Here is an 8,068-nt window from a genome sequence, read left to right as displayed (position 1 = left end):
ACAGGTTCTGTGTCCCATGGAGAAAAAGTATCCAGCCAGGTGGAGTCCCTGTTTATGCTTTGAATCCTCAGGGAAATTTCTCAGTTATTGAGGGTCCTGAGGGACACAGGAGTAAGCTGTTCAGACTGTGAAGCAGGAAACCGTCGTTGGGATTTCCAGAGTCCGGACAATGACAGCGCCTGGAGTATCAGCAGATGCAAAACCCATTACTCCCTGGAGCGGTATATGCCATGTGGGTGCGCTGTAGCCCAGGAACTGTGGAAGATTCCCTACGTTTGAGGGGCGTGTCCAGAAGGGTGCCACCCACCACTCTCTCGGCCATTGGACTAGATTTGGGCCAGCAGCCTACGCGTGGCTCACAGCCTAGGGATCCGCCTATTTGGCTGATTTCCCCAGGGCCTGTTCACCCTGTCCCGTGCTGTCTGCCACCGCTTTCTTCAGCCTCAGGCCACGGGACACACACCAGCCCCCGCTTCCCTACCATCCCCCTCACTCCCCGCCCCCAAAGAGCTAGTGGGTCCCACAGGATTACTGAAACCTGAGCCGCATTTGCACACCACTTGTGCTATTATGTCGCATCCCTTGGCATCTGCCCCAGCCTGGGGTCACGACCAGGGCCAAGAGGAGTGTGAAAGGCCGTCAGAGGAATGCAGGAGCATCCTGGGACCCCAGACCTTCCTAGTTGTGAGCTCCGGTTTCAGGGCGCTGGGGTTGGTGGCCAGCCATCCTCAGGCTTTTTGAGGCTGGGACCTTACAGCCACAAGTTGTCATGCCAGGCAAAGGAGCCACGCTATGCAGGGTGGAGGCGGTGGACGACGGTGAGCCCCTGGTGGACGGAGACGTGGTGGGGATTGGGTGGTTGTTCCAGCTGCTTGCGGAAGACGTCATGGAGGAGGTGGAGGTTGTGGCAGATGAGGAGCAGCAATAGGGGTTCTTCCAGGAGCTGAGAAGACGGTGGAGGAGCAGGGCCAGGAAAGGCCCGGGAGCGCTACTGAGCTTCCAGGGCAAGATGTGCTGCAGGCACTGGCTGCCCTGCTGGTGGAACTGAGCTCTGAGCCTAAGAAGAACTGCAGGGCCTACTTCCAGTTCATGTGCAAGAACCATCAGAGGAGGAAGCCTGACTTGGCTTGGAGGATCGCCATCACCTGGGGCATCCCTTGCTTCTGGGCCGTAGCTGTATCCTTTCTGCTGCTCTTTGAAGTCTGCTGCTCAGGAAGAGGAGGCGGCGCAGGAACCTTTTCCCTGCTCCCTATCCTGACAGGTGCTGTTGCAGAGCCATCCATCGTCCCACTGCAAGTTGATATTTTCCTTTCAGGACCCCCCTACTTCTTGAACACAGTGACCACTAAGTAGAATTACCTTGACATCACTTGTGAAACGTGGTTCCTGGGGTGATGAGTGTGGGTGTGCAAGGTTGTGGAGTGTCCACCTGTGGGATCCACACCCATCTCCCGTCTCTCTGTAGGGCATAGGGCACGTTGTTCCACTCCTGTCCACTGGTTCTGGGACTTTGAACGGGGAGCATCCAGCCGCAGCGTGGACACCAGGAGCCTTAACTTTCTCGGCTGGTTGTCAGGTCACAACTGCTCAGAGTCGAACAGGATTGCTGAGGTGTGGTTGCTTTGGGCCTGAACACAGTCAGCAATTCACTTTGGGATTCTTGGCTGCTGGCTCACCTTGCTGTATTGCCAGCGGACTGTTGGCCAAGATGTGTGGGAGGATCGCCTGAAGTAGTACCCTGGGCAGGAAGGTTCTTCCATGAGAGTAACTGACAGAAACATGTGTGGAGATGGGGTCTGAAGGTGGGCCCTGAAGGGACACTCGTGTGATACTACAGGGACACTGTCCTTTCCCAAATGGGGATGCTCAGACTCATGCAAGCTGGCTCTGGAGCTTGAGTTTGGGTCGTGCTTGTAGCAGGTGACCTCCTGAGACTGTTTATTTGGGGACTTGGTGTGTCCGTGAGTGAAGCAAGTCTCCACCAAATCAGCTGAGGTGGCAGCACCAGAGTCCAGGTGATACTACTAGAGGCAGTGTGTATTAAGTATCTTTGTCAGACTCATCCTTTGTGGGTCCTTTCATCACCTGGCCTCCTGCTGCTCACTGAGTTTGAGATTGCCTGGGCACTTCACTCCCGCCCCTTACCCAGGGAAGGCCTATCATTGAAAAGCTGTCCTCTCCGGGGTCCCAGTGCACCTGTGTGCTGACTTTGGGATCTTCTGTGAATTTCCACATTCACCACTCAGTGTCTCACAACCACCAAACATGCTGCGCTGGAAGCGGCTTCAGGCTGCCTTGGGAACATATGGAAGAGTTCGTGGAGAAGGTGAACAGGGAGCCCCAAGGGCAGGACTTGGTGCCTACTGTCGTCACCCCCGACATTGCTGGCCTCGGTCGTCTTCACCTCCTTAAACACCTATGCTCGTTGTTTGCATCTGTGTCCCCGTGCTGAGCATGTGTGGGTATACACACGTGTGCTTATTTATGCTGGCTGTGATTGTGTGTGTGTGTGTGTGTGTGTGTGTGTGTCCGGCCCAGGGCAGAGGCAGAGATGAAGGTGGCAGGAGAGGAGGTGCTGAGCAACCAGAAGAGGAGTCATGAGGCGACCAGGCTGAAGGTGGTTTGTCGCCTCATCTCTGCATTGACCCTGACCAGGATGGGAACAAGGAAAGGATGGCCAGTGATAACTCCAGACTGTGGCTCCAGATATCTGCAATTAGACCAGATACAAAACACGCTCATCAGTTCTACCGTGTTGTTGTGTGTGCTTGGATCAGGAAGAGGGTTTCATGGTCTAAGGATTCACACAGAGCAAATCACGTGGGGTGGGGCTTTGAAACCACTGCCTGTGGAGCCCTCCGTGTGTGGGGCCATGGGCTGGCCTCTGGAAATGAGGGACGTGGCTATGGCAAGATCTGGGATGGTGAGGCTAAGGTCCTGCCGAGATGGGCAGAGAGCTGAAGGAGAAAGAGTCATAGATTGCCTGCTGCACTGGAGATTGTTCCACACACATGTGAAAAGGAGAACTGGGAAGGTCCTGGACCAGTGCTGCCCCGGATCAGCCCAGCAGCCAGCACACGCCCTCCCTGAGGGTGGCACACACTGGCACGATATGACACAAAACAAGAGATGCGCTAAAGTATGCTGTATCTGCCAAACCACAGGCATCCTAGGAGAGACATGGTCTGTAAGCAAGGCATGCCTCCAGGCACTTCCAGCCTGCCTCCCTGGAAGTGCCCAAAGGCGAGGAATGGGTAAGTGGGTTTCCCTGTGTGACCCTATCCAGGATATGCCTGTGAGGGAGGGAACAGAGAAAAGACAAGGGCGGTGGGTAAACTGCATGTCCTAAGGGACCTCAGGGGAGTGGAGACAGAGAAGCCCCTGGGGCAGTTCAGGGCCTGCTGGTTTTCAGGGTCCAGACTCTAGGCAGTAGCGGTCCTGCCAAAGATACCCCATGGTCTGTGCTGAAAGTTCTGATATGAATTCCTCCTTTTCTTTGGGGTCTTGCCCCTGGCTTTGGGGGCCTGAGTGTCAAAGGTGCACGTCTGTACCTGAAGGAGGATTCTGGTAGTCTTGCTGGAGCAGAATCTCTGATTGCGTTGTAGGGGATCTGCACCCAGGTGACACAGAGGGATGCTGCCTTCCAGGTGACCGTCTTGGATATCCCTGGGCCCAACCGCGCACTGGCTTCCTTGGCACGGGTACTGTGTAGGGAAGCAGGGATGCCTGACTGTAGGGAGTCCTACCTGGGCCTAATGAGAGCACCTGAAAGAGAGCCTTGGCATTTAGCAAATCACTGAGGCATGGGTGGTTCAAGCCCTCTTGGTCCATTTGAGATAGTAACGCTGCTTTCTGTCCAACGGAGGCATTAGCTCTGGGCCCAGAACCTGCAGGTTCCCCAGGGCATCATCTGTTGGGGGACTCCCATGTGCATGGGTAGTGTTAAACAGAAAGGAAGACGTGTAGGGATGCCACCTTACTTTTATGGCCTCCGGTTCCATTCTTGGTATCGGAAGAGACCCTGTATCCATGTGTACCTTCTTCACAATCTTGGATCAGAACCAGGCCTGTCACAGTCTCCGGGGGCTTTTGGAGGCTCAGGCGTTTCTGGCCTTTTCCTGCCACTTGGAGAGAGCACATCGGGGCACAGGTAGATGGTGCACACAGAACGCTCCACAGATAGGAAGAACAGGGGGCCTCATTCAGAATGCTGGGGGCTGTAACGGGTGGTAGGCTAGCAAGAGGGGCACAGCATTGACACGGAATGACCTAGACAGGTGCACACCGAGAAAGCAGTTCTTCAAGTCAGCTGAGCTCAGAGGTCCTTGTTTTCTGGTCCCCTGAAGGAATGCACAGGCAATGGATCAGGCCAACGTGACTGGTACTGTGAAGCTGTCCAAGGTGATGGGAGAATGCAGAAGGCAGGCACATGTTATACAGCTGTTCATGGCAAGAACTTCCAATGCTGCCTGCTGCTCTGCAGGCCAGTCCCTATCAATAGCAAATGCCAAGGTTTTGGAACCTTTGAGGATAAGGCACAGAGTTAGAAGTGTATCATGACATAATCGATGAGCAAGTGAAAAAACAAGGACAGAAATGTGGATGCTTACCAAAATTCATGTTCCTGGAAAAGAAAACTTGTACTTCGGAATATGGACAAGTTTCCTCTCAGCGATCTTACTGTGTGCATGCATATATTTGTGCACATGTGCACATAGAAATTTGAGTGCTTACCAAAATTAATGTTCCTGCAAAAGAAAGCTTGTACTTCTGCATATGGACAAGTTTCCTCTCAGGGATGTTACTGAGTACACGTGCATGTTTGTGCACATATGCGTGCAGAAATTTGAGTGCTTACCAAAATTCAAGTTCCTGGAAAGGAAAGCTTTACTTCTGCATATGGACAGGTTTCCCCTCAGCGATGTTACTGTGTACACATGTAGGTTTCTGCACATGCGCGTGTAGAAATCCCTGCCAGTTCACTTGTGAGTATGAACTACTGCAACTGACCTAGCCAGGTGATAGAAGTTGAACAGCGAAACCATGAAGTTCTTAGGGAACGGTACAGAGTCTCTGGCCAGCAGAAGCACTGAAGCCAGGGAATCGCTCCCCGTTTGCTCACTGAGCAAACACGTTCTAAGTGGAATCACAGTCGTGCACCTAGGATGCTTGGCAGAAAGGAGAGGCAGGAGGAAAGAGCCTGGGGAGTGTGAAGACGAAAGTCCACTACATCTGCAGTTTTAAGAAAAGTAGAAAATGCACCTAATGAGCTGGGAGGACAAACTGTACTTAATTGAGTTATCTAAGAGGATTTCCATCCAAACAGCCAAAAGTGCTTCCTGGTTTTTTCTTGCTGCTTGTAGTAAAACATGAAGGGAATTTTTTTTTTTTAACGTTTAAGATAAAGATTATTAAAACAGGGGACAAAACTTGCTGATTTGGGAAGTTTCCAGGCTTTTAATATGACATTAATAAAATAATAAATTTTACCTGAAAGAACAAGCAAGGCAGACAAGGGAATTCAAAGGGCAGTAACAAAATAGTAATCTTGACACATCTTCAATATATTTGTAAAGAAAACAAAGTTTCATTATGTGAACAAAATATAGAGGTATCAAAAGAAAAACAGAGGAAGCTCCTGAAAGAACTCAACTCACTATTAACTATCTTTGATTTGCAGGCAAGGAAACTGACTCAAGTTAATTCTAAGAAGCAAAGCCCTGATGTTATTATCTCTTCTTTTTTCCTTTTTTCTTTTTTTGTGAAAACTTAGGAAATTTAGGCTGGAGAGGGAAGAAGAGGATAGAGACTTCAAGTGCCTTTAAGGAGGAGGAGGAAAGAGAGGGAGTTGGAGATTTGATTGTGTTATTTGAACAGCATTGGTGAAGCTCAAACAAGGGAGGTAGCAAGCCATGCGGGCCTGCGGGAAGAGCATTTCCAGAAGAACAGCACTTACAGTCTTGGGATCGGGAAGAATTGGAATTTGATGGGGGAAAACCAAGGCCAGTGTTGTCAAAAAGAGTACATTAGTGGGGAAAACAATAGAGTAGAAGACTGAGAATGGAAGAGAGGAGCAGTCAGGGACCATATTGTGGGAACCTTTTAATTTGGCAATAAATACAACTTGTAGTCCTTAGGAGCATACTTCACAGCAACTAACAGCAACAGTGTTGATAATACTAAGCAACAATAAAAGCACGTAACTAAAGCATTTCGTATTTTTTACTATAGAAATCGAAGAAAGCAGATACAAATGCAATAGTCTGCATATTTATTTATACAGAGAGTTTTCACCTGAGACCAGAACACACACACACTCTTTATACAACTAAAAGTGGTTTCAGCTGACACTTAGCAAAATGCTTTGGCCCAAATAAACTAATGAGAAAGGCCTAGTAAAGTATTCGAAGTGCAAATAAACCAATCATGCTGAGTAAATAAACACAATTTATTTGAATTTGAATTTACACTCACGAAATTACCTAAAATGGAGACAACAGATTCACAACAGCTTCATCATCTGTAGTCCTTCCTCTTCAGTTCTGAGAAGGATGCTAACCGCTTGGTGATGATCTCTTTCCAGCATTTTGTGAAAGCTTAGAGGACTTAAAGAAACTGAGGCCTGGGGAGAGTGGCGAGAGACAAAGAGGAGGAGAAAGGAAGAGGAAACGGAGAGATTGCTCCTGGCATAGGTCTACAGACAGGATCCCAGCTTCCTGGAATGGTGCACAGAGATTGCTAAGTATCCGTGCCACAAGTGGAGAAGGGGTGACATTCAACTCCAGGAGGAGACTCAACTCCAAGAACCTACAGAGGCAGCCAAGTGTGCTGATGTTCAGGAACCAATACTTAGAGGGTACCCCACAGGTCTGTGAAAGAGCCATTGGAGACCGCAAGAAAGAAGGTTTCCACAAGTATAATCACAGATTAGATGGTTGGATAGATTAGAGGAAGGATAACTCTATGACCTGATAATTACTGAAATACATGAGACAATTCTTGCACATCAGACTGTGTCAAGAAAGACGGAAACTCAATTAGTTTGATACAATGGGAAATTACACACGCAAAGAATTAGCTGTTAACTGTACTACATTTGTGTGCAAGGCAAGATAAGATACAGAACCGAAATCTTCACATGGTCAACTCGGGTGAGACACATGTAACTGGAAAATGGAAGGAAGAGTTCCAAAAAGGCTTTAATCACCCTGGACTATTTTCATCCACTATATTTACGATTCTTGGACAACTCCATTGTAGCTTAAGGGTAAGAGAACTCAATTTAGCCCAATTCAAAAGCTGAACAGATTTCCTGTGTTTGATCCTTTTCAGCTACAACTATGGGTCCAGCGCAAATCAAAGTGGACGTCAAGGCTCTTTTTCCTTTGGGAATTTTAACTTGCTTTGCTACTGTGTCTGACACAGATATGCCGACCTCACTGTGACTACAGGCCAGCCAAATGGGAAAGGGGACAGAATGAATCAAATCCCCCTTTTGATCACTCAACAGGAGGTCCACAGGCACCAGGTCTCATTAACTATTTCTGCTTCTCCAACTGCAGTCAGTGCTACACAGGGCCTGCTTCATGCTTGCCAGGGTCTCTCACCAAACACAGGCATTTTAACTGCTGGCTTCCTTGAGATGTCCCTGGGCTAGGTAAAAGCACTCTGAGACAGTGTTCCTTCTCCCTTGGCTCTGTACCTGCAGTGAATGTATGCCTCTTCCTCAGCTGGGACAAGAAGCCACAGCTCTTCACTGATTAAATCCCGTGTCTGGTCCAAACTCACATCGTAGCTTCTCCATCAACCTCCACTGCACGCTTTCACAGCCAGGTTATCTTAGATCAGCCCAAGAGGCACTTCAGAGAGTGACATTCAAGTCTGGCTATATAGCTGATACTGAGATCTTCAAGGCATGAAAACACTTCAAAATTACGTTGCTAAAACACTCTACAGATTATATGTATAGTAGAGCTTTCGAACTTACAAGTAACAACAAATACCAAAATAGGTTCTTACTTTTCCTTTCTCAACTTCTCTCATTTTCTCTCTCTCACAGACACATGCA

At 49.0% G+C, this 8,068-nt stretch overlaps 1 pseudogene; it reads left to right on the top strand.

Annotated features, from left to right (window-relative positions):
• The first annotated feature begins 570 nt into the window (after positions 1-570).
• Positions 571-1,110, top strand: LOC138431502 (testis-specific Y-encoded protein 1-like; annotated as a pseudogene).
• The last annotated feature ends 6,958 nt before the right edge of the window (positions 1,111-8,068 follow it).

This window comes from Ovis canadensis, chromosome Y (assembly GCF_042477335.2).
Source record: "Ovis canadensis isolate MfBH-ARS-UI-01 breed Bighorn chromosome Y, ARS-UI_OviCan_v2, whole genome shotgun sequence".
In the NCBI taxonomy this organism is placed as follows: Eukaryota; Metazoa; Chordata; class Mammalia; order Artiodactyla; family Bovidae; genus Ovis; species Ovis canadensis.
Note: the sequence above shows the minus strand (reverse complement) of the source record. Positions and strands in the feature narration are given on the sequence as shown.